The sequence below is a fragment of the Pleurodeles waltl genome, chromosome 5 (genome assembly GCF_031143425.1).
Source record: "Pleurodeles waltl isolate 20211129_DDA chromosome 5, aPleWal1.hap1.20221129, whole genome shotgun sequence".
NCBI classification, from domain to species: domain Eukaryota; kingdom Metazoa; phylum Chordata; class Amphibia; order Caudata; family Salamandridae; genus Pleurodeles; species Pleurodeles waltl.
The window spans coordinates 81,102,571-81,130,043 of NC_090444.1; positions in this window are offsets into that span (position 1 = coordinate 81,102,571).

The window sequence follows — 27,473 nt, forward strand, 5'->3', positions numbered from 1 at the left end:
CACCAGTGTTCTTTCCCTAAACTGTACTTTTGTCTCCACAATTGGCACAACCCTGGCACTCAGGTAAGTTCCTTGTAACTGGTACCCCTGGTACCAAGGGTCCTAATGCCAGGGAAGGTCTCTAAGGGCTGCAGCATGTCTTATGCCACCCTAGGGACCCCTCACTCAGCACATGGACACTGCCTCACAGCTTGTGTGTGCTGGTGGGGAGAAAATGACTAAGTCGACATGGCACTCCCCTCAGAGTGCCATGCCAATCTCACACTGCCTGTGGCATAGGTAATTCACCCCTCTGGCAGGCCTTACAGCCCTAAGGCAGGGTGCACTATACCACAGGTGAGGGCATATGTGCATGAGCACTATGCCCCTACAGTTTCTAAGCAAAACCTTAGACATTGTAAGTGCAGGGTAGCCATAAAGAGTATAAGGTCTGGGAGTTTGTCAAACACAAACTCCACAGTTCCAGAATGGCTACACTGAAAACTGGGAAGTTTGGTATCAAACTTCTCAGCACAATAAATGCACACTGATGCTAGTGTGCAATTAATTGTAAAATACACCCAGAGGGCATCTTAGAGATGCCCCCTGAAAACATACCCGACTTCTAGTGTAGGCTGACCAGTCCCTGCCAGCCTGCCACACACCAGACATGTTGCTGGCCACATGGGGAGAGTGCCTTTGTCACTCTGTGGCCAGGAACAAAGCCTGTACTGGGTGGAGGTGCTTCTCACCTCCCCCTGCAGGAAGTGTAACACCTGGCGGTGAGCCTCAAAGGCTCACCCCTTTTTTTACAGCGGCCCAGGGCATCCCAGCTAGTGGAGATGCCCGTCCCTCTGGCCACTGTCCCCACTTTTGGCGGCAAGGCTGGAGGAGATAATGAGAAAAACAAGGAGGAGTCACCCACCAGTCAGGACAGCCCCTAAGGTGTCTTGAGCTGAGGTGACCCCTGCCTTGAGAAATCCTCCATCTTGAGTTTGGAGGATTCCCCCAATAGGATTAGGGATGTGCCCCTCTCCCCACAGGGAGGAGGCACAAAGAGGGTGTAGCCACCCTCAAGGACAGCAGCCATTGGCTACTGCCCTCCCAGACCTAAACACACCCTTAAATTCAGTATTTAGGGGCTCCCCAGATCCCAGGAAATCAGATTCCTGCAACCTGAAGAAAGAAGGACTGCTGACCTACAAGCCTGCAGAGAAGGAGGAAGACGACAACTGATTTGGCACCAGCCCTACCAGCCTGTCTCCAACTTCGAAAACCTGCTCCAGCGACGCATCCGACAGGGGCCAGTGACCTCAAAAGCCTCAGAGGACTGTCCTGGACTACAGGACCAAGAAACTCCTGTGAACAGAGTTTGTTCAAAACCAGCTACTTCTTTGCAACAAAGAAGCAACTTTCAAAGACTGCACATTTCCTGCCGGAAGCGTGAGACTTCACACTCTGCACCCGATGCCCCCGGCTCGAGATCCAGAGAACCAACACCTCAGGGAGGACTCCCCGGTGAGTGCGAGCCCGTGAGTAACCAGAGACGGCCCCCCTGGGCCCCCACAGCGACACCTGCAGAGAGAATCCAGAGGCTCCCCCTGACCGCGACTGCCTGTAACAAGCGACCCGACGCCTGGAACCAACACTGCACCTGCAGCCCCCAGGACCTGAAGGAACCGAACTTCAGTGCAAGAGCGACCCCCAGGCAACCCTCTGCTTAGCCCAGGTGGTGGCTGTCCAGAGAAGCCCCCCCCTGTGCCTGCCTGCCATGCTAGAGTGACCCCTGGGTCCCTCCATTGTTTTCAACCTAAAACCCAATGCCTGCTTTGCTCACTGCACCCGGCCGCCCCTCTGCCGCTGAGGGTGTACTTTGTGTGCCTTCTCGTGTCCCCCCCCGGTGCTCTACAAAACCCCCCTGGTCTGCCCCCCGAGGACGCAAGTACTTACCTGCTGGCAGACTGGAACCGGAGCACCCCTGTTCCCCATAGGAGCCTATGTGTTTTGGGCACCTCTTTGACCTCTGCACCTGACTGGCCCTGAGCTGCTGGTGTGGTAACTTAGGGGTTGCCTTGAACCCCCAACGGTGGACTGCCTATGCCCCAAACTTGAGACTTGTAAGTGATTTACTTACCTTCAAAACTAACCTTTACTTACCTCCCCCAGGAACTGTTGATTTTTGCACTGTGTCCACTTTGAAAATAGCTTATTGCCATTTTTACAAAGACTGTATGTGATATTGCTTTCATTCAAAGTTCCTAAAGTATCTAAGTGAAGTACCTTACATTTAAAGTATTAACTGTAAATCTTGAACCTGCGGTTCTTAAAAATACACTAAGAAAATATATTTTTCAATATAAAAACCTATTGGCCTGGAGTAAGTCTTTGAGTGTGTTCCTCATTTATTGCCTGTGTGTGTACAACAAATGCTTAACACTACCCTCTGATAAACCTACTGCTCGACCACACTACCACAAATAGAGCATTAGTATTATCTAATTTTGCCACTATCTTACCTCTAAGGGGAACCCTTGGACTCTGTGCACACTATTTCTTACTTTGAAGTAGTATATACAGAGCCAACTTCCCACAAAGTGCTAATAAGCTTCTCAGTGGAATCTCAGGGGCGTAGGGTCTAGGGCATTGTGCCTTGCGTAAATGTCTCCTCCAGCATCTGTGAGTGACCTCTAAAGCCTGAAGTCCGCTGGCCTTTGGGCTGACGAGGTCTAGAATGGTTCCGGATAACGTGTGTAATTTGGGAGTGAAAGGCAAAAGTTCACCCTCAGGTGCCACCCGGGCAGCCATCTATCTAGTCAACCACTGAAGTTGTCCCACCAGGTAATAAGCTTCAAAGTCTGGGACAGTTGGCCCTCCCTCCTCAGTGGACCTGCACATCACTGCCAGTGACAGTCTCCGCCTAACTGTGCCCCATATGAATCCCATAATCGCAGAGTTCAGGTTAGCGAAGAAGCAACTCGGTATCCACACTGGGAGTGCCGTAAAAAGATATAGGCCCTCATTCCGACCCTGGCGGTCTTTGGGGACGACGGAAGCACCGCCAACAGGCTGGCGGTGCTTCCTGGGCAATTCTGACCGCGGCGGTAAAGCTACGGTCAGAAAACCGGGTCCGGAGGTTTCCCGCCGGATTTCCCCCGGTTGCCCAAATCTGCCATGGGGATTCTGACCCCCTTCCCGCCAGCCTGTTTCTGGCGGTTTTTACCGCCAGGAACAGGATGGCGGGAAAGGGTGTCTAGGGGCCCCTGGGGGCCCCTGCACTGCCCATGCCACTGGCATGGGCAGTGCCGGGGCCCCCTAACAGGGCCCTAGCCTGCTTTTCACTGTCTGCCTAGCAGACAGTGAAAAGCGCGATGGGTGCAACTGCACCCGTCGCACACCTGCAACACCGCCGGCTCCATTCGGAGCCGGCTTCAGTGTTGCAGGCCTCTTTCCCGCTGGGCCGGCGGGCGCTACATTGGGTAGCGCCCGCCGGCCCAGCGGGAAAGTTGGAATAGCACCAGCGGTCTTTTGACCGCGGTGCTGACAAATGGCGGTCCCCATAGTAACCTAGGAAGGGCTATCATTTTTAGAAGTGCTATCCTGCCTGCCACGGAAATGGGTAGTGTTGCCCAGAACCCCACTGAGCCTCTGATGCCTCTCAGTACACGCTCTATGTTCCCTTCATAGAGGCCCTGTGAATCATGGAAAAATGAGGATACCTAGGTATTTTAGGCATCTAGGTTCCCATTGTAGTTCTCCTACATTCGGGGGGGCCCTCTCCCTCCACAATCGGAAGAGGCTGGATTTCTTCCAGTTCACTCTCAAGCCCGATAGGTCTCCAAAGGTTTTAAGTAACGTCTGAGCTCCCTGCAGATCTCTCTCCGCGCTCCTAAGAAAAAATAGAAGATCGTCTGCGTACAGTGCAATGTGGTGGGTCTGGCCCTCCAAGGTAATGCCCCTATAAGCTCTGTCCACCCTGGCCATGCAGGCCAATGGTTCTATTGCTAACGCGAAGAGCAGGGGGGAAAGAGGGCAGCCCTGTCTAGTCCCCCTTGCTACTTCATAACTGTCAGATATAATAGTGCCTGTGCGGACCCTGGCCTTCGGTTTGAAATATAGTAATTTCGTCCAGGAAATAAACCGCTTTCCTAGACCGAACTTGTGGAGGACTTCGTATAGATATCGCCATTCCAGACTGTTGAAGGCTTTTTCGAAGTCAATGGCAAAAATTGCAGCCGATTTTTTATAGAACCCATTACTATTCATCAGGGCTAACAGGCAGCGTATGTTTTGTGCTGTTTGGCGCCCTGGTATGAAGCCGGCTTGGTCGATGCATGAGTCGAGTCGCTAATATTTTACTCAATATTTTATAGTCTGTTGTTAGCATCGATAAAGGTCTATAGGAGGTCACATCCGTCGGGTCCTTCCCGGGCTTCAGTAGCGGGATAATCATTGCCTCTCGGGCAGATAAGGGTAAAGTCTGGGTTTCAGCTGCCGTGTTATACACCACTACAAGTTTGGGCCCTTGTTTAGTGAGATAAGATAGGTAGAATTCCATTGGTAACCCATCTGGGCCTGGTGCTTTATTACGCGCCATAGATGTTACAGCTTCTTTCACCTCTGTTAGTGTAATTGGTGCCCCTAGTTTACTTGCATCTAGCATTGACAGTCTGGGGAGTGGAAGGCAGCGTAGAAAATTCTGGATTTCCTACAACGGGGGAAGCACTTTGCTAGTGTATAAGTCTGCATAGTACTTTCTAAATTCTTCGTCTATGGCCAGTTGGGAATTTACCCGGGAACCTCCAGGCAGTCCGAGTTCGACTACCACCGAGCTTCTCTTTGTGGGGTTCGCCAGCCACGCTAATAGTGTGCTCGCCCGGTTCCCCTCTGCATGTGTTTGTGTTAAGTAAGCTCTGCAGTCAGAGCAGCGCAGCCGTTCGGTCGCTGCTATAGTATTCTCTTGCACGGTAGCGAGTGACCCCCTTGTGCTTGGGGTACTGGGACATTGCCGTTCCATCTCCCTCTGACTGCGCTCGGCTCTTCTATATCACGCAGCAGTGCTCGTCTTTCTCCAGAGGCCACCGAGAGGCACCTCCCCCAGATGAATACTTTGAATGCATCCCATTCTATTAATTTGGAGGAAGACGTACCCTCATTAGTGTCAAAGTACATGTCTATTTCTTCCCCAATCGCGTGTTTGAACGCCTCTGAAAGTCTTCTAATAGGGCAGGTTGAAGTCTCCACGAGGGTATGGGCGCTTTTGGCCAGGACCAATTCAGCCCGATCATAAGTAGATTGTGGTCTGATAGTGTTCGGGCGAGGTATTCGCTTGTTTGTACTGTCCTATGTATTTCTGGTGAGGCGAGAAAGGTGTCTCGCCTGACATGTAGGTCATACATCTGCGAGTAAAATGAGTATTCTCGGTCTGGAGCGTGTTGGACGCGCCATATGTCCACTAACCCCCAGTTGTTTTGCCATGCACGATATGTGTGTGCCGTTCGCACTGTCGGGGAAGTGGGGAGGGGAGGTACGACCTATCCAACGCTGTATCTGCTATGCAATTGAAGTCCCCTCCCAAAATTATCGTCCCAGATAAGTGTCCTGCTAATTTGGTTGAGAGGGTTGCTAAGAACTCCCCTTGATTTAGATTAGGGCCATATATACTGCCTAGTGTTACCTCTTTGGCGTCTAGTTTTCCTGTAATTACCATGTAGCGGCCCAAGGGGTCAATAATAGCTGTCATATGTTGGTATGGGACTCCTGCCCTAATCCATATGAGGGTCCCCCTTGCGAAGGCCGAGTAGGTTGTGCAGAAGACCCTTCCCCTCCAGCGCTTCTGTAGAGCTTGGCCCTCAGGCTTATCTATGTGCGTCTCTTGAAGCATTGCTACATGGATTCCCCTTCTATTGAGGTATGCAAAAACTTTATGGCGTTTTGACATGGATCTTATCCCCCTGACATTCCACGCTAAACATTTCAGGCCCCTAGCATCACCCATCAGCTTTGTGGTAGACTCTAGTTAACCCCTGATTTAGCATCTTACTCAGGACACTTGACATGAACTGTAACATTAGTAAATAACGAAGATCCCAATTCCCCATCCCCAGGGCAAAGGTAGTAACGACTTCGCCCAAACTTTAGTGTGAAACAAGGATCAAATTAATGTCTTATTTTCGGCTGCTTAATTCTCAGCTACCGTGGGGGCGTTTTGTTTATCGTCTGCTAGTTGGGAGCTCCAGGAATCCCCCAGGCCGAGTCCACCGCACCAGCTGTGGGAAATGTGTATAAATGTTACCTCGGGTGGGTTGTTAATCTTGTTGTAACAGGTGAAGCTCCCCCTGCTCGTCCGATTCTCTCACTGTGGGTCAAGTCTTTTTTTGGTCGGTCTTGTGGGTTGGCGCATACTGCTCAGATTATCTCGTCGGCTGTGCCTGGTGTGACCATGGGCAGCAAGACGCTCGATCGTGAGGAGGTCGTTGTCTCATTGTCTGAGTACAAGTGTTCATCTTCTCGCTGCGTGCTCTGTGGCGAGGTTGCTTCCGATCTCCTGGTTCCCCCACCAATCATCGCTGCTGCTTCCATCGCTTGTCTTCTCTCCTTTTGGATTTCTTCCGCAGTGGGGGTGTCGCTTCTGTAAGTTGTGCGTCTCCTACCCGATTTGGGGTGTCTTCGCCTCGCTCCATGTTGTGGGTCAGCACTGAGGAGTGATATTGATCTGGCCTCCAGCCATGCCCAGGTTTCCTCGGGTGTTGAGAAGAATTCAGTGCCCACCAGAGCGGCCACTCTAAGTCCGGCAGGAAATTGCATTTAGTAAGGAATCTCCAGTTCGCGGAGTTTACGTTTTACTGTATTGTAGTTTGCTCTGCGTCGTTGCACTTCCCTTGTAAAGTCTGGAAAGATGGAGACCCTGCTATTCGCTATTGTTAATGTGCCTCGCTGTCGTGCTTGCTTCAGGATATGGTCTCTGTCTCTGAAGTGGAGTAATTTTGCTATTACTGGTCTTAGGGGAGTTCCTGGAGGTAGTTTCCTGTTAGGGACTCTATGCGCTCTCTCCAGGGCGAAAAAACTGGAAAGGCCCTTTGGGGCCATCTCTGTCTTTAGCCAGTTCTCTAGGAAGTCAATCATATTGGATCCTTCACTTTTTTCCGGGATACCTATGATTCTAATGTTGCAGTGTCTCGCACTGTTTTCAGCGTCTTCCACTCTATCTTCCAATGTTTTAAGGCGATTTTCCAAATTACTCGGTTTGTTGCTTGTTAGTGTCAACGTTGGGATTGCTTCCGCTAGTTCCCTTTCGGTGGTGGATACTCTTTCTGCCAGTCTTTTGTGATAGTCCCTAAGTAGCCCCAAGTCTATGCTTAGCGTATCTATTTTGACTTCCAGTGCTGTTCGGGATGCTGCTATGGCTTGTAGTACATCCTGGAGAGTCGATTCGTTGAGCTCCGATGTGCGGGCAGTGTGGTGTAGGGTCGGTCGCTGCGATGAGTGCTCTGGGATGTGGGGAGCCACCCATGTCGCAGTCTCTTTTTTTCCGGCCTTCCCCATTTCTGTGCCACCTCTGTCCCACTTAGGGACCTTGTTATTCCCCCTGCGGCGCTGTACGGAGTCCAGTGCTGGTTGTGCACCTCTGTCACCTTGACCAGCGACACAGGTCTGAGCACAGCTGGGAAATTTTGTTTTGGCCCACACGGTGGCAGGTTAAGATGAGCCTCTTATGTGATCTTTGGGTTTCTAACCGTTAGGCTTGCTGGGTCTCAGCTTTGCCTTATACGTTCAAGCTGAATGGGTGCGCATCCCCGCTCTTTTGTCTGCGTTCGCCCAGTTGGTGCTATTTGCCCGTGCGCGGGACTCACGGCAGCAGCTGGTTCGAATTGTGGTTCACGGAGCCTCTCTCCGGGAGTTTCCTCGGTTTCGCGGCTGGGCCATTTTCAGTGCCGTTGTTCCTCGGTGCACTCGGGGCGAGCCGTTGCATTTTAATGCCTGCTAGCTCCGCCGCCCGATGGTGGCCGCCATTTTAGGTGTGCCGCGAGTCGCGGTATAAGTTTATTTTCCAGGTCTTTCACTTCTGTTGGGAAGCTGCCGTTGCTACTTCCTGAGTCTTGGGGATGTCCGCGCCCTATTCCTCACTTTCAAACTTTTCAGAATGGTCTATGGCGGTGCGGGTACAGTCTCGGGTCCCGGAGCTCCCGTACTCTGCTGCTTACGCCATGTTGGTCTTGCCACGCCCCCGAGCAAAGGCTGCTGTTCATTATCATAATAATCAAAATCTGTATCCATGTTCACCTTTTACTTCCTAGGTGGAAAAGGATGAATAGGTTACCTACCAGCTGTAACGTTTTAGAATATGGAGGAGGATACGCTCTAATAAAGTGCATCTCCAACTTTTTAGAACCACAAGCCAATTTTGAGGACAACAAACTTGTGATATCCACCTAGCTTTAACAGACATGAGGCAAGTGTGATTTTTTAATGTAATTGTAGACATGCTTTCAAAATGCTGTCAACTACCAAAATAATATTCTCTTTACAACTATTTGCATTCCTCTCTAACAGCAATTGTTCATAAATGTCACAACCTTGACCACACCCTTCCATATGTCTTTATTGGACTTTGGCCAAGATACTGATGAGCCTGTAAAAGTGTCAGATGGTGAATTGCACTGGAGTTGGAACACTTTTCAGACTGGGGTTCTGGCCTGGAGTGTCTGTTCACTAAAATCACAAGGCTCCTGAAAAATCTTGGTCCTGGATGTTGATACAAGTGATTTTAGCTAATTTGTAAAAAATGTGTTTATTATATATATACTTATATTTATTTGTGCAGTTGTATATACTGCGAACATTGGCACTTTACATGAGCACCAGCACACATTACACAAGGTCAGATTTGTTTTATTTGAAGTATGGGAGATAAAGTGATTTACCCACAGCCAACGCCTGGACTCAAACCTGGTTTCCAATATTCAAAGTTGGCAGCTCCGGCTGTTAAGTCTCATCCATATTTCTCAATTTATATGTGAAATTCATACACAAGTGGGACAATTGTGTATGATTATATAAAGTAGGTGGCTTTTTGAAAAAAAAACAGGAGCATAAAATGCTGGAAGGTCCACCTGGAGTCTTGCTTGGAAGTACTTGCAAGGGTTTGTTTTAAAACTGGACGTAGTTCAGCACCTTTGCACCAGTGGTGCTGCAATAATTTTCAGAGTGGGGGTGCTGACTTACAATGTTACATCACTAGCGTTCTGCAGCACACTTCGAAAGAGGAAAATGCCTCTGAGGACACCGTCCTGCACAAAATCAATCCTGCCTGTAACAGCAGGCACCCTTGAACCATGGTGCATGCGTTTGCCCTAGGCGTTTGCACTAGGCTGCCAGCGCAGAGAGAGAAGGAATGCACCATATTATTTGTAAATATGATGCAATCCTGCTCTGTCCGGTTGACCCAGCACAGCAAGTGGTTGTGCTGTGTCGCACAAAATAGAAAATCAGGGCCTCAGTGCCTTATTCCTGTAAGTTTTACAGGGCAGCGTAAGATAAAACTGCATATCACACTCGGTGTCTAGTCCTCCAGAAGGGTCGAAGTCACGTACATATGCAGATGTGTTTGCCTTGCCGTGGGTCCATGGGACCCTCAGACTAGGAGAGCATATCAATGAAAATGGCAGTACAGATGATTGAGAACAAGGAACAAAGGGGAAGGAAGAGCATCCTAGGCAGGGGGAAAACTGAAGCCAAGGTGGGGGAACCTGCTCCACAGGGTTCACTACAGTAGTGGATGAAAAGATGGGGGAAGAGGACGACCGTGGGTCGACCTGGAGGGAGTATTTTGTTCTGCAGTCTCAAGTGACAATTACAGGATCAACAATATCACAAAATAGCCATTTCTGGTTCTCTGGTCAACAGTAATATTTACATTTAGACTGGGTGTAATCAAATCATTTTCCTCATGTGGGGGGACCTCTGTGACCTCCAAAACCACATTACTCACAAGGTGCTTCTTCACAATGATCATGGGTTTAATCCAGTGAATTTATGGACACATTCAACAATGAACTTTAAGGACTTTTCAATTTTGGGTGTACAAGCAGCCAGTTTTGATTTGTTTCGCTCAGATAATTCTTCCAAACAAACATATGTGGATTCTCTTTTATTTGACCTGTAGAGCGGCCAGACTTTGGGGGTCATTACAACATTGGCGGTAAAAGCCGTTTACCACCGTGCAGAAGACCGCCAACATACCATTGCGGCTGCGGAATTCCGCCACGGTCATTATGACCCAAAGCCCGGAATCCGCCAAAATTTAGACACCCATTCAAGTCTGCCACACCAAAGGTCAGCGATAAACTGGCGATAACAAAACCGACACCGTCACGCCAACAGGAATACGCCCATACTATCACGACCCACGAATCCACGTGGAGGTCTTTCAACTGCAGTATTCCATTGGCGGTACACACCGCTGCGCTCAAAATGCATGCACATATACAAAACACATCCACATTGGACAATTCAAAATACACACACCTGATACACATACACACACCACACCCACACATCCAATACACTATAAAACACACACCCACATCACCCACAAACCCCTACGACCACAATTGCGACTGAAAGCCAGAGAGAGACACCACCAGAAGAAACACTAGCATCCACAGGCACTCAACACTATCACTCACATAACATCCACGCACCTCACACAACACACCTCTAAATATCACATCACACATCACAACACACACCACCCCACACATCACCCACACCACCCCATGGCCCTGCAAAGACACCCCAGGTTCTCTGAGGAGGAGCTCAGGGTCATGGTGGAGGAAATCATCTGGGTAGAGCCACAGCTATTCGGATCACAGGTGCAGCACACCTCCATAGCCAGGAAGATGGAGCTATGGCACAGAATCGTGGACAGGGTCAACGCAGTGGGACAGCACCCAAGAACACGGGATGACATCAGGAAGAGTTGGAACGACCTACGGGGGAAGGTGCGTTCCGTGGTCTCAAGACACCACATCGCGGTACAGAGGACTGGCGGCGGACCCCCACCTCCTCCCCCAGAACTAACAACATGGGAGGAGCAGGTCTTGGCTATACTGCATCCTAAGGACCTCGCAGGAGTAGCTGGAGGAATGGACTCTGGTAAGTCACTCTTCACCACTATATCCCCTCCACCAGCATGCCATCACATACCCCCACCCTCGCCCCCTCCCCCATCACTCCAACTCCTCACACATGTCCCAATATCACAAACCACACATCCCAAACCCAAGCCCTGCATGCAACACCAAACCATGGACACCCATCACCAAAGCATGGCCACTGCACATACCCATACACCCCCCTAAACCATCATCACACAAGGTCCTACACAGGAATGCAAGCACTGGGGTACACGGTCACCCACCCATTGCACACCATGGCACACACAGATGCAATAATCATGCTTTTACACCCCTGCAGGACCCCTACCCAACGTCACCGGACAGGAGGTTCCAGACATGTCCACTCCCCCCACAGAAGATGCCCACAGTGATCACAGCAGCTCTGTCCAACTGGATCTAGATGACCAGCCTGGCCAATCTGGGACCTCGGGACAGTCAGTTCCCCACACACTGGCACAAGCCACTACAGAGCTTCCCCCCTCTGGAAACACCAGCACAGCACCCACCCAGCGGGCCCATACCTCTGTCCCCAGGACACGTCAAGCAGCAGTGTGTCCACCACCACAGGGAACCCAGGCTAATCCACCACCCCAACAACACCAGGGACCTGGGAGCAGTGGCAGTGGGCACACCGTTCAGGGGACAGAGGCCCAGGAACACAGGGGAACTGGGAGGGCTGCTGTGCGACAGGGGGAGGACAGGCCTAGGAAACCCACTCTCCAGGAGGCCCTCTCCAATATCATGGGAGCCTACCACTATTTCCAGGAGACGATGGCAACGGTACTGGCCAAGTTTCAGGAGACCCAGTGGCTGCAGGAGGAACAGTATTTGGGCTTCAGGGAGGAACTCAAATCCATCAATTCCACCCTGGGCACCATTGTAGGCGTGCTGAAGGAACTTGTGAACACCAGGAGGAACACTGTGGCACAACAAGGGGCCCCTGACACTAGCCTGGATGATGAACTGCCCACCACCTCCGCCGACGCTAGTGGACAGGAGGCACCGCCACAGGACCACCACACCAGCACCCCACCCCCTGCAGAGGGAGAACCACCCCACAAACGGTCCCTGAGATCCATGACAAAGACAGAGAACGATGCCAAGACCCCCGCCAAGAAATGAGACCGCCCTGATTGTCATCCATTTTTCCCACCTTGTCACCCTGTCCATCCTTAAACTGCCCTAGCTCCACTTCCTATGCCCCTTTGGAAAAGGCACCTGTGACACTAATTGACTGGACCCTGCCACGGACATTCCTCCACCATCACCCCTCACCATTTTACAACCCCCTCCAATATTGAGCACTTAAATAAACACCCTTAAAGCACAAAACAACCTGGAATCTGTCTGTGATTGCAAAATAGTGTATTAGCAATTACAGTGGCAAAATGCACTTTCAAATGTAATGTCAACATACCTATGTCATACAGCTGTAGTCCTTGAGGAAACAAAGCAGATGTCACACAGTGGGACCCACATCTGTGAAATCGTAAGGGAAAGTGACAATTCAGTGACTATACACTGGGTGAAAAGGACAGACAGTAGAGAGGTAGTAGATTTAAATTAGATGTAGCAGGCAGTGTTGTCTTCTTACCTGTGTCCCACTGGAAGTATTGCAGGATCACCGTGTTCCTGTTGTCGATGTCCTCTTCTTCTGCTTCCTCGTCTTCACTGTCCACAGGCTCCACAGCTGCCACAACACCTCCATCTTGACCATCCTCATGCAGAAAAGGCACCTGTCGTCGCAAAGCCAAGTTGTGAAGCATACAGCAGGCCACGATGATCTGGAATACCTTCTGTGGTGAGTAGAATAGGGAACCACTTGTCATATGGAGGCACTGGAACCTGGCCTTCAGGAGGCCGAAGGTCCGCTCTATAATCCTCCTAGTTCGCCCATGGGCCTCATTGTAGTGTTCCTCTGCCCTTGTCCTGGGATTCCTCACTGGGGTCAGTAGCCATGACAGGTTGGGGTAACCAGAGTCACCTGCAAATGGCGAGGGACAACTGTTAGACAAACACTAACTCATAGGGACATCCACAGACCCAGACAACTATTCCCACTGTATTGGGTCCATGTCCTCACCTAATAGCCACACCCGGTGCCTCTGGAGTTGCCCCATCACATAAGGGATGCTGCTATTCCGCAGGATGTAAGCGTCATGCACTGAGCCAGGGAATTTTGCATTTACATGGGAGATGTACTGGTCTGCCAAACACACCATCTGCACATTCATGGAATGGTAACTCTTCCGGTTTCTGTACACCTGTTCCCTCCTGCGGGGGGACCAAGGCCACATGTGTCCCATCAATGGCACCTATGATGTTGGGGATATGTCGCAGGGCATAGAAATCACCTTTCACTGTAGGCAAATCCTCCACCTGAGGGAAAACGATGTAGCTCCGCATGTGTTTCAGCAGGGCAGACAACACTCTGGACAACACGTTGGAAAACATAGGCTGGGACATCCCTGATGCTATGGCCACTGCTGTTTGAAAAGACCCACTTGCTAGGAAATGGAGTACTGACAGGACGTGCACTTGAGGGGGGATTCCTGTGGGATGGCGGATAGCTGACATCAGGTCTGGCTCCAACTGGGCACACAGTTCATGGATTGTGGCACGATCAAGCCTGTAGGTGATGATCACATGTCACTCCTCCATTGTCGACAGGTCCACCAGCGGTCTGTACACCGGAGGATGCCGCCATCTCCTCACATGCCCCAGCGGACGGTGCCTATGGAGGAGAACAGCGAGCAGAGAGTCAACAAACTCTGAGGTACGTAAACACAGCTTACTCTGAAAATATTAATAAATCGAAATTTGTCTGTATGAGTGTTTAGGCAAGGCCTAGGTATGTGTGACACAGTAAAAAATAATGCCATGTGGCCCCCTGAAATGGCGGCTGCCTGACCTGTAAGGTGGGTCAAGGGAATATGAGGTAACTGCGCTGGCGTTGTACACCGTTGCGGTAGGCGGTCGAAGACCGCAGCGCAATTCTGCATTGGTTAACATTGGACCCTATGGGTCCCAGGAGCCAATGACGATGTACGCTGGTGGTGACAGTACGCACCGCCGTGGACGTGACCGCCATTTTCTCTCAGTTCAATTACTCGATACCTGATTTTCGACAGGAGAGGACCTACACTGCAAGTGCTGCTGTGACCTCAGTCTGGAAGAGACAATGGCTCGTGTGTCTGGGGAAAGGGCCCCTGCCTTCAGCACGGAGGAGTTGGAGAAACTCGTGGATGGGGTCCTCCCCCAGTACACGCTACTCAACGGTCCTCCAGACAAACAGGTAAGTACACTGTGAGCATGCTGTATGGGCAATGCCTGTGTGGAGTGGGGTGGATGAAAGATGGGGGGTGAGAATGAGGCGTGCATGAAACGACAGTGAGTGCATGTGCGTCATGGCAAGGGTAGGGATGCGGGCCAATGACTGTGACGGTGCAGTTGGTAATTTCTTATCTTTTTCCCCTGTACAATTCATGTAGGTCAGCGCCCATCAGAAGGACATTTGGCGTGCCATCGCCAAAGAAGTCCGGACCCTGGGGGTCTAACACAGACAGAGCACCCACTGCCGTAAAAGATGGGAGGACATTCGTCACTGGAGCAAGAAGACGGCGGAGGCCCAGCTGGGGATGGCCTCCCAACGTGGGAGGGGTGCCCGTCACACCATGACCCCCCTGATGTTCAGGATCCTGGCGGTGGCGTACCCGGAGTTGGATGGGCGCTTGAGGGCATCACAGCAGCAACAAGGGGGTGAGTACACTCTCATTCTGCTGATTCAGCGCGCATTGTAGGTGTCTGGGTGGGGGAGGTGGGCTGTGGGTTCCCCTAGGCCAGGGCGAGTTTAGTAGGCGAGGTCCCTTCTTCAGGCAGGTCCTGTGGCACCCCACCCCACCTGTGTACAGTGCCAACTACACCTATTCAGGCTCCTGTGACATCCATGTGTGCAGAAATCGGCCACAGCCTTGTAAGCCATGTCCCAGGGATTGAATAGTGGACTCCAAGTGCGCGGCGTAGTCCAGGGGGCTTCTGTGTCTGTTGTGTCGGCCAACAGTAGCAGTATTGCATGCACTGAACATGTCTTTCTTCTGTCTCCCCCCCCCCTTTTTGTGGTCTCCATGTTCTTGTGTGCATTAACATCATAAGGCGGAGGAGCAGTGATACCGGAGCAGGAGGGAGCTGCATCCCACATGGCCCTGGAGGGCGAGACTACGGACTCCGAATTCACCAGTGGGACGGAGGGCAAGGGAGCTCCACGGCGGGGACAGGAGCTGGCACCAGCGATACAAACTCCTCCTCTGATGGGAGCTCCCTTGCTGTGGCGGCCCCATCTGTGCCCCCGCATCTACAGGTACAGCCGCCACCCCCCACCAGCACTGCCCTCTCAGCAGCCCCTCAGCGTTTGCCCCGTGCCCGCTCACCCAGGAGGGTGGGCATCACCTTCGCCCCAGGCACCTCAGGCCCTGCCCCAGTCACCCCTGCTGCCCTCAGTGAGGAGGCCATTGACCTCCTCAGGTCCCTCACTGTTGGGCAGTCTACCATTTTGAATGCCATCCAGGGTGTAGAGAGGCAGTTGCAACAAACCAATGCATACCTGGAGGGCATTCACTCTGGTCAGGCAGCCCTTCAGCGAGCTTTTCAGACTCTGGCCTCAGCACTGATGGCAGCCATTGTCCCTGTATCTAGCCTCCCCCCTCCAACTTCCTCCACCCAGACCCACACCCCTGTACCTCAGCCTATCCCAAGCACACCATCAGACCAGCATGCACACGCTTCAACACACAAGGGAAGCTCTGGCAAACATAAGCACCACACATCCCACAGGCACTCACGCAAGCATCAGACACATGCAGACACACCAACATCCACTGCCTCCACTGTGTCCCCCTTCTCCTCGTCTCCCTCCTCCCTCCCTGTCTCGTCTCCACTCACATCTGCATGAACCACATCCTCAGCCACTACGTCCATCACCAGCACACCCACCACCACACCCCGCTCACGTGCAGTCACCACCCCCACTACCATTCACACATCCCCTGTGTCCTCTCCCAGTGTGTCTGTGAGGCCACCTCCCAAGGTACACAAACGCAGCCACATACCCACCCAACAGCCATTCACCTCACGAAAGCCTCCAGCCCATGCACCTTCACCCAAAGTCACCAAACGTACACCTCCTACAACCACAACCTCTTCCTCCACTCCCAAACCCCCTCCAGCTGCCCATCCCAGTGTTCCTAAGAAACTTTTCCTGGCCAGCCTTGAACTCTTCCCCTCATCTCCCCACCCCTTCAGTCTCCTAGGGCCCGACTGTCCAGGTCCCAACCTAGCACCTCAGCCACAACATCGGCGGGACCAGTGGTGCCAGTAGTCACCGGCTTCTGGAGTGCACCAGGCAGCAGGGCAGCCAGTGTGGCAAGGAGCCACAGCACGGACAGTCCCCCACCTGTCAAGCATAAAAATTTGGCCAGTGCCCGGCGGGAGAGGGGAAATAAATCAGCCACCAAAGCCGCTCCCAGGGGTACAATTGGGAGTGTGGAGACAGCTGCGACACCATCCAAGGTGGGGAAGGGGCACATTAAAACCGGCAAGTCTGGGAAGATCAGCACGGCGGACAAGACCGCCAGCAGCAGCCCCGCTGCCCAGGAGAAGACCGCCAGCAGCAGCCCCGCTGCCCAAGACAGGACCGCCAGCAGCACCGCAGGCCAGGACAAGACAGCCACCAGCTGAACCGCTGCCCAGGACACCGCCGCCAGCAGCACCGCAGGCCAGGACAAGACCACCACCAGCTGAACCGCTGCCCAAGACACCACTGCCAACAGCACCGCAGGCCAGTGAGCGCCAATGATTCCGATGCTACTGAGGCCGCCACGGGCAGGATGAAGCACTCTGGGCACAAAGCCCCTTCCACAACCAGTGGAGAGTTACATCCACTACCTCAGTCCTTGGCAGGATGAAGCACTCTGGGCACAAAGCCCCCTCCAGAACCAGTGGAGATTCACATCCACTACCTCAGTCCTTGGCAGGATGAAGCACTCTGGGCACCAAGCCCCTTCCAGAACCAGTGGAGAGTTACATCCACTACCTCAGTCCTTGGCAGGATGAAGTACTCTGGGCACAAAGCCCCCTCCAGAACCAGTGGAGATTCACATCCACTACCTCAGTCCTTGGCAGGATGAAGCACTCTGGGCACAAAGCCTCCTCCAGAACCAGTGGAGAAGCACATTCACTACCTCAGTCCTTGGCAGGATGAAGCACTCTGGGCACCAAGCCCCCTCCAGAACCAGTGGAGAGTTACATCCACTACCTTAGTCCTTGGCAGGATGAAGCACTCTGTGCACAAAGCCCCCTCCAGAACCAATGGAGATTCACATCCACTACCTCAGTCCTTGGCAGGATGAAGCACTCTGGGCACAAAGCCCCCCCACAGAACCAGTGGAGACTGTTATCCACTTGAGAGACTGTGGCTTTGCACTCCCCAGGATTGAACAGTGGGCAACCCACCCACTGTAGAGACTTGAGAGACTGTGGCTTTGCACTCCCCAGGATTGAACAGTGGGCATGGAGCCCGCTCATGGATCTGGCGTCGTGCACTCAACCGGCTGAGGTGCCCCCCCCTTCCCTTCCCCCTGAGGTGCCTGTTTTATTTCTATCTGATGCCCCTGCAGTGTTCTCTCCGTCTAGTTCGGGTATTGTGTGTGGGCCTCGCCCATGCCTTTTGGGCCCAGTGATCCACGGACTATGATGGTGGAATCCCTTGGACTTGTGTTCTTGGTGTATATAATTGTATATAGAATAAATGTATATATTTTTAAATATTTTTGATTTATGTAATTGAATATATCACAATTATTCAACTCATTTCCTTTTGTCCTTGCATTCTTCCAGGAGGGGGTGGGGGTGTAACTGTAATGTATCATGCTGTATTAGTGTGTGTGTTGTAGTGGGTGAGGGTGGGGGTGGAGGTGTTGCGTGTTGCATGTGTGTGTCACTGTTTTTTCCCTCCCCTGTGTCGTAGGTGCAGTACTCACCGTGGTCTTCGCCACCGTCGTTCGTGCTCCTGGTAGAGGAGCAGGAAGATAAAGGCTGGGAGTATCTGAGGTTCCGGTTCCATGGCATCCTGGTTCCTCGTGGGGTGTGTAGAGGTGAGCGTTTTCCCTTCGAAGTCTTGTTTCCGCCGTGTTTTTGTTCGCGGTGAATCCACCCCAGAAAAGGTGGCGGATTGGTGGGTTGTAATAGTGTGGGTGGTACATTGTCCTCCGCCTGTCTGTTGGCGGTTGCCGCCGCGGTGTTTGTTTGTACCACTGTGGCAGTCGGAGTGTTAAAGTGGCTGTCTATGTTGCCGGTTTCCGCCACGGTCGTGATTCCATTTTTTTTACCGCCGGCCTGTTTTACTGCCGCTTTAATACCGAACGCCAGGGTTGTAATGACCACCTATGTCTCTTAACGTCTGCCTTCACCAGCAGCTTTTGTCTCAAACCAAGTTTAGATTTCAAAGTACATCACTAGCCATTCCCTTCTCCTCCTTCACAATCTCAGCCTCTAAACAAGCAGGAGGCATCTTCATAGTCTTCTTACTTCGGCTTCTCATTTGGACTCCGATCAATCATTGTCCCTTCCCCTACATCAACGTAGTTTCTCATTATTTGGACCTACCACTGTGCCACATGACCCTCCAGTAGTTGTCTCACAGCAACAACATTTTTAACCAGTGATCAGCTGAGAGGTGCTACCCATGGACGTCAATTCACCAAAATGCCAGTTCCTTTTACATAAGCACACTCTTATCCACAAGTACGCACACAACCTACACTTAAAAGTGTTTTTTACTTATGTCAGCTACCAAGGAAGGTCATCTTCCAGCTAACTGTACTCCATTTTTATTACACTAATAGTGAATAATGTACTATTTACTATTAGTGTAATAAAAGAACTAATTGAAAACTAGGAATTGGAGCCCTAAGCATCGTCCATCAGCCCTTGTGTTCCTGGCATTGATATTGCCACCTCTGAGGCCAGGGGTCACATGGGGCAAGCTTGGGTCGCAACTTCGACCACTGGCGACCCCTAAATCACGTCCATGGTGCTACCCTTGGCTTGATGCAGCAGCTCCCAGGTGCCCTGGACATTGCATTAATGGGTCCCCTACTCATCGGGTGATGGGAAAGAGGCAGGCAGTGGACTGGGCAGCCTGTTTACTTTGACCACAGAGGTGGTGGGCATCACAACTGTGACCGCAAAACTGCTGGGCGCTGTACTGGAGTTAAATTGGTTGACTATATGGGGTACCTCTGCCAAAGCCACAAAAGGAATGGTAGGGCTGATGCACAGGCTCAGTGGGGCAGACAAACCCAGGGAGCATGCCATGGCTCTGCTCTCCTTGAACCGCTTGAAAGTGGATTCTGCCTTGTCCCCAAACAGGTGCCTCCTGTTGAATGGCTATGCTGGGAAATCCAGTTATGCACTTCCTGTGCAGATGGATGCTGGGAATTAATCCTCTTGCTTTAGTTCTTCTTCTAAAGACAATTCTGTGCAAATGGATGGCAGGAAATTCAGTGATGTCACTTCCTGTGCCGATGGATTCTGGGTAATCCAGTGTCATCACTTCCTGTACATATAGATGCTGCGAATGAGTCCTCTTGCTTGACTTCTTTTACAGACAGACTGACTCCGGCAACGTCTGGATCTCGAACGGGTGGAGGTAGACTACAAGCCACTAATTCCACCTAAGAAGAGCATATCCATGTGCAAAACAAGGGGACTGGAGGCAAAAGGAAACATAAAGAGAAAAGCCCACGGATTACTAGATGAATACAATTACAAGATACTCACATGAATTCCTGCTGATGTTCTGGGGTGCAAACAGGTTATGCACTTGTTGTGCTGCCCTCCTATACGAGTATTGTCACTGAGCTCCAAAGGAAACTTAGTTTTATTTTGGCATGCATAAACCCCAAGATGGCAGAAGAATAGTTTGTGTCATACCAGGACAAGTGTGCATTTCCCAACTGACCACTTGAAAGTACAGAAAAGGTCAGGTAAGGCTGGGTGGCGAGAGTCAGGTGATTGGTAGGATTGGCAGAGCCCTTAGCAGAAGGGCTCATGTTAGCTTATAGGTAATGCCCTGCACATATCCATTTAAAGGATGAGGATTGCAATTCCAGCTCTTCACAAATGCAAATGTATATTGGCAAGGCAGGATTTTTGCAAATCCTTATGGTCAGCCTCTGTGCATTGAAGACGTATACACACACACACACACAGAGAATTGGCTAACGTGCATTACTAATGCAATGCAAACACAGCCATAAGAAGTGCACCGGTCAATGATACATTTGGACCTTAGACTGTTAAGTAGTGTCTCAAGAAACAGGTGAAAAAAAGATTGCATAATCGCCTGTGATCGTCTTTTCACTGAATGATCAGAGTGGACAACTTATTAAGAAGACATTATGGAAGAAGCAATATCCCTTGTAACTGGAAGGTAGCACAGGGCATGAAAAGATTTAAGGAGCAGCTGTGATAGCTGTAGGGATAGAAAACGTCCCTGTGTGGCTCTACAGAAATGTTATTCCCTGCCTGTGTTATCTTTCTGATGAATCTGTCACTTTCCCACAGTGAGCTCAACAATCAAGCAAACCCAGGACTAGGCACTGAAGTTAAGGAGGAACCCAAAGTGCCCCATCTGCTCCAGAGTGTCTTTTTCCTTCTCCGTCCTGGACTAGAGCTATCTGTGGTAAAGCCAAGTCTCAGCAAGCCATGGTAAGGATGGTCTGCCATTGGGATCCTGGACGCGCAGGAGTTTAACCTCCTGAAGGTTTTGGCCAATGACCTAGTGATCTGACCAACCCAAGGGTGCTCCAGACCTTTTGGCATGTTTCAAACTCAGTCTGGTCTGAAAAGATTATCTGACACCACAGGGAACAAATCTTGCAGTGAGGAGCTTTCCCTCCGAAAGTTATGGGTGTGGGCCAGAGGTCCCCACTTCTGAATGGAAAAAGAGGGCCATAGAAAAGAGGAGACAACACACCAACACCAAATGGAATGTGTCCATTAAATCACCTGAAGCCTGTCATAAACAGATGGATGGCAGAGGGAGTCACAATCTTTGAACACCAACCGCAATCAAAAGAAATAGGAACGAGAGACAGCAAAGTCACAAACAGTGACACACAAAATAGAAACGGTGCCACAACAGCCGCCAGTTTCTGCCCTGCACCTTAGGGGGACAACCAGGAACTGAATGTGGTAATTTGTAAAGCAGGGGTAAGGGTGGATTACAGAGGAATGCTTGCAGAAGTTCTAAACTAGCAGTCTTTTGTTTAGAATCGTTATCAAGTCCAAGGCAAGACCCAACCATTTGGGAAGGAGAGGTAGAAGGATGGCAGAGTACTTACCTGGAAACTCAAGACTCTAAAATCTACCTCCTTGTGTTCAACTATATGAGGCAGTTTAACCCATTCCACATAGAAAGGACATATGGACATCCGGGGGAAAGACAGGAAATAATTTTCTGACCACAAGAGAAGATAAAATACCCAGAACTACCAAGTTCTCCAAATCGAAGATAATGACTTAAATACTTTGGAACCTCTCCCTAGTTTAGAATATGTTTGCATAACCGCTTCCACATTATTCTTTTTACTTAAGGGGAATCTAAAAATGAACATATTGCGGAGAATTGTCAGTCTGTTATGAGGGTTGCCAGATGGCAGAGAATAGATTGAGATCCAACGTTTGTTCATGGATAACAGTTGTTATATGCTGTGTGGCCATCTAATTTTTTGCCCTGGATGTAAGGTATGACGGAGGATAGAAACATTTTCTCCAGTTTCTAATGACTGATGTGCAATTTCTTGCCCTGGTAACTAAAAGTTTTATGGTGTAAACAATGGGCTCCCTAATCTGCTGTGACACAGATATGTGGAACTAGAAGTTGTATGTGCTATTCTTTCAGAAAGTAGTCTGTCAGTTACACAAATAGACGTCAAGGTAGTACAAGGGGTTGTAAGTCAGAATATTGAATACATAAGTATTGATCTGATAGAGACATCTAGCTACAGATTCCACACTTCAGAATCACCCCAGGCGTCAGTCTGGATCGGTAAACTCCTCTCCTTCCATAGAACTTCTGTGCATTAATAGAGGGCATCGTGTGACTCTGTCGTCCACATGATGTGACGTCAGCGGAGTCCATATAACTCCCTCGCCGATGTTAGTTCCTTCTTCTTCGCACTTGCAACGCGTATCCAGAGATGGTTGTTTTGGCTGTTTTTTCAGCCTCCTTCGATGTTTTCATCGTATTGGAAACAGTGTGCTTCTTATGTCTTCAGGATTTAAACCCTATGGGTGCTGTGGACGGCAAATGTCAGCTACGGATCCCCATTTGGTGTGAATGTGGTTGCTGGGTGAGCACCATGATGCTGAGAACTGCGGCTCCTGTCAGCGACTCCGGCCAAAGGCTCTGCAGGAGCATCAGATGAAGCTTGTAGTGGCGCAAATGGTGGAGTCTCGGTCTTCCCGTCGCATAAAGTCTCCTTCTCGGTCTGAGGTCCATTCGCGGGGCTGTTCAAGGAATAACTCCATCGACGTATAAAGGTAAGTTGCATGGGTAGTCTAGGCCTTGGCATTTTCCGTCCTCATCGCATTCGACCTCCCATCATTCCTCGGCTGAGGAGACAAGGTCAGGGTGTACCCTGCATCTTCCTCCCTTTCCAGGAGACGGGGCAGCTCTAGACGAGATGTGTGCATATTATTCTTCCTTGCACCCCATCTTTGGTCAGCCACCTCCATCTGGAGCACCTGTTGGTCCCAAGGGGGTAAGAAGTGCCTTGACTGAGTCCACATTGGCGGGTTTGCCCTCAGCTTCAGTTAGGCCTACAGCAGCAGTTGACGCAACAACTGTGGCGCCGATGCACAGCCCTTCAGGGGTCCCACCTTCGGCACTGATCTCCAATGAGCGGACTCTGGTGACTTTGCTGGCGGCGCTAATAAAAGTCAACTCTCCCTCTTCGTCTGGCATCGACACCAATGTCAAGGTCTCGCCTTCTTGACGTCAGTCAACATCGGGAATGGCTCTGGTCATTCCTCCTCAGGAATCCACTCCTGTTGTTCCTATTGGAGAGGAGATACTGGAGTTGGGGGCTCCTAAAGAGGACAGCTGGTTGTCTAATCTGGCTACCGAGAGTTGTAGGAAAGTGCCCGTTCTGGCATGATTACCCCCCACTTTTTGCCTGATGTCTGATACTAACTTGATTGAGTGTGTGCTTTCCCTAACCTGTACCATTGCTTCCACAATTGGCACACCCCTGGAACACAGCTAAGTCCCTTGTAAAAAGTAGCAGTGGTACCAAGGGCCCTGTGGCCAGGGAGGGTCTCTAAGGGCTGCAGCATGTATTATGCCACCTTAAGGGACCCCTCACCAAACACATGCACTCTGCTATTGCAGAGTGTGTGTGTTGGTGGGGAGAAAAAAGTAAAGTAGACATGGCATCTCTCTCTGGGTGTCATGCCCACAAATCACTGCCTGTGGCATAGGTAAGCCACCCCTCTTGCAGGCCTTAAAGCCCTAAGGCAGGGTGCACTATACCACGGGTGAGGGCATAACTGCATGAGTAATATGCCCCTACAGTGTCTAAGCCCATTCCTGGACATTGTAAGTGCAGTGTGCCCATATTGAGTACATGGGTATCAAACGTCTCAGCTCAATAAACCCACAGTGATGCCATGTTGCATTTATTGAAATATGCACACAGAAGGCATCTTAGAGATGCCCCCTGTATTTCACCCAACCCCTTACTTTAAGGCTGACCACTCTATGCTAGCCTGCCACTAACAGACAAGTTTCTGACCCCATGAGGTGAGAGCCTTTGTGCTCTCTGGGGTCAGAAACAAAGCCTCCTCTGGGTGGAGGTGCTTCACACCTCCCTCTTTACAGGAACTGCAACACTTGGCGGTGAGCCTTAAAGGCTCCTGCCTCACGTTACACTGCCCCAGAGGACACCAGCTAGTGGAGGACGCCCGCCCCACCAGACCAAGCCTCACTTTTGGCAGCAGGTCCAGCAGGAAAATTAGTAAATACCAGGAGGTGTGCCCACCCCTGTTAGGACCACCCCTAGGGTGCCCAGAGCTGAAGTGAACCCCTCCTGGTCGAATCCTCCATCTTGCTTTGGAGGAAATTATCCAATAGGGTTAGGAATGTGCCCCCTCACCAAAGGGAGTGGCCACAGGAAGGGTGTAGCCACCCTCAGGGACAGTAGCCATTTAACTACTGCCTTCTGACCACTTTAACACCCCTAAATCTAGTATTTAGGGGCACCCCAACCTTGCTGTTTAGATTCCTGGTGACCTGAAAAGAAGAAGGACTGAAGAGCCACACTAGCAGAGATGAATCCAGATGACAACTGACTTGGCCCCAGCCCTACCAGCCTGTCTGCAGCTTCAAGATTCTTGCTACAAGAAGACGACACTCTGCGGGACCAGCGACCTCTACAACCCCCCAGAGGACTGCTTGCCTACCCAAGGACCAAGATCTCCTGAGGACAGCGGCCCTGTCCACAAAAGAAATCCCCATGAACAACTCCAGAACCGCTCCGGATCCGCAAATCCTGCCCACTCTGCACCCGACGCCCACGGCCCATGTCCAGGTGGCCCACTGGCCCAGAGAAGTCTCCCAGGCGATTCTCACCTTGAGTTCCCCCTGGGTTGACCCCTCCTGAACAACATGACAACACCTGCAGCCTTACTCCAGAGGATCCCTACCGGATCCAGTGAAAATTTCCAGATGCCTAAAGTTATCCCTGCACCCACAGCCCCCTGGCCTTGGAGAACCCAACCGACAGTCCAGCAACATCCAGTGGGCTCCTTACTTACCTGTCCAGCCGTTGGTTGTCTTCAGCCGACTCCTTGGACCAAGTCTGCAGCACCTTTGTGATCCCCGGGATCCCTCCTTGAAAAGCATTGGGCGCCTGATGCTGTGTTTGCACCCTCCATCCAGCCGCTCCTGTGCCGGTGAGGGTGTGTCTTTGGTGTTCACCTGTGGCTCCCTTAGTGTTGATCTAAACCCCCCAGGTCTGTAACCTGAAGTCACGAGTACTTACCTGCAAGCTCTTTCTGTCTAAGTGCCGCCAGTCTTCATAGGATTCCACTGGGCACCTGACACCAACTTTGACCTCTGCACCCAGCCGGCCCCGTGTTGCTGGTGTCTTCCTAAACTTTGCCCTGTGGACATCTTAACCACCGAAGGCTGGGATCATAAGTCAAGTATTTACCTGTGAATTGTCTTGTTACTTTTCCTCCCCTAGGACTGCATTGCTTTGTATGAGAAATTGGATTGTGTCCATATTTGAAATTGAAAAGTATTACTTACCTGTAAACTGTCTTACCTGAGAATTCTAAACAAAGTGCATTTGATACTTGAAAGTAATACATTCTTGAAACTGTATTTACCTGCAACAACAATACTTTTGGTTCTAGTTCTAGAAATAAACTAACAAAGTATATTTTTGATACATAAAAACATTGGCCTGAAGTTAGTCATTTAGTGCAGGCCTAATTTCTTGATTGTGTGTGTACAACAAATGCTTAGCACTACCCTCAGATAAGCCTAACTGCTCGACCACACTAACACAAATGAGAGTATTAGTATTATCTACGTTAGCCTCTGTAAAGCCTCTGGGAATCCCTTGGACTCGGTGCATACTATACCTTACTTTGGTATAGTATATACTAAGCCAGTTTCCTACACTAGTGGCTTGGATTCTTCTCCAGCCTCAGGCCTCTTTTCACCCCCTGAACTTGTTACGGATGTGAGTTCCTCCTTTGCAGATATGCTTAAGAGGGTTGCAGAGCTGTTGGTTCTCACCCTTCCTTTAATGGAATTGGCTTCAGATCCCCTGATTGATATACTCCATCAGAGCCAAACAGGGGTTAAAGCAGTGCTCCCCTACAGCGAAGCACTATATGATGTCTTGTTGGATGCTTGTGATAAGCCTGATACAGGGGCCCCTGTTGATCGGGATATAGCACAGTCCTGCCCCTGGAGACCCATCTTGTTTGAGCAGGCATTCCACTCATTGCAGTTTGGTGGCACAGGCTGCATTGGCTTGCCCTGACGAAGCGTCCTTCCCACATGTTCCTTCTGATAGAGTCCAGGAGTCTAGATGTCCTCAGTAGGCATACTTTTTCCTCTGCCACTTTTGCTCTGCATTCTGTGAACACGTCCTGTGTTCTTGGACATTTTTGTCATTCCTTGTGGGACTCTTCAGCGGATATTTTACCTTTGCTTTCAGATGATGTCAGGAGCACTCTTACTACTTTTATTCAGGACAGGTGGAACGCAGCTAAATTGATCATTTGTTGCGGCATGGATTCCACTGATGCTGTGGGTTGCGATATGGTTTCCTCTGTTGTGCTTTGTGGTCGGGCTTGGTTACGTACCTCAAGGTTTTCAGAGCCAGTCCAAACAACATTACTAGACATGCCATTTGATGGTGCCCATTTGTTTGGCATGCAAGCTGATTCCGCCTTTTATCGTTTTCATGATAGTAGGGGTGGGGCAACAAGTTAACTTTGTTTCTCTCTTTGCCCTTTGGGTTGTCCATCATTCTTGTGGTGACTTGTTATTCAGTACTTCTGCATGTGCGTCTTGCTTCTGCTAGACCATGAGACTTTCAGTTATGCTCTTGCATTTTCCTTTGAATCGTCGGTGGGTGCTCACCTTTGCCAGGTGTTAGTTTCCTGGGTGTGTCATTACAGTAATGTGGACAACGTTTTGAAGCTTTTCATGCTTGATATTCAAGGCTTCTTTATCTTTATTACTTGATGTAAAATAATGACTTATGCTTCATGTTGTCATTGTTATCCAAGCAGAGAGTTATCCCTTTATAGAACACCTGCAGTATGGGGTTCTTGTATACTTCACTCTGAAGACAGGCTTATGCTTAAGAGTTGTTACCATTTTGGTATATATCATACACTAAGTAGAGTATTTACGTAGCATATTTGTATACTAACATTCATTATATGTCTGCTATTCGCTTTCTATTGGAAGGTTCTCAATTCCTCCCATTGCAAACAATTAGTTTTCTAACTACTGAACTCTTACACTTTGACTAGCATCCCTTTTTAGGGACCTCGGGATTTCACCAGCTGCTTTGGTGCTACAGACTTTTCCATAGTGTTGATAACGTCATTGAACATTCTTCTTTCTTTTCCTAACTTCGGTCCGTTCATGACTACATCTTCATTGAGATGTATCTCTTATCACTTTTGATTGTTTTATTGTGCAGACGTATTGTTATTCAACTGTTGTGA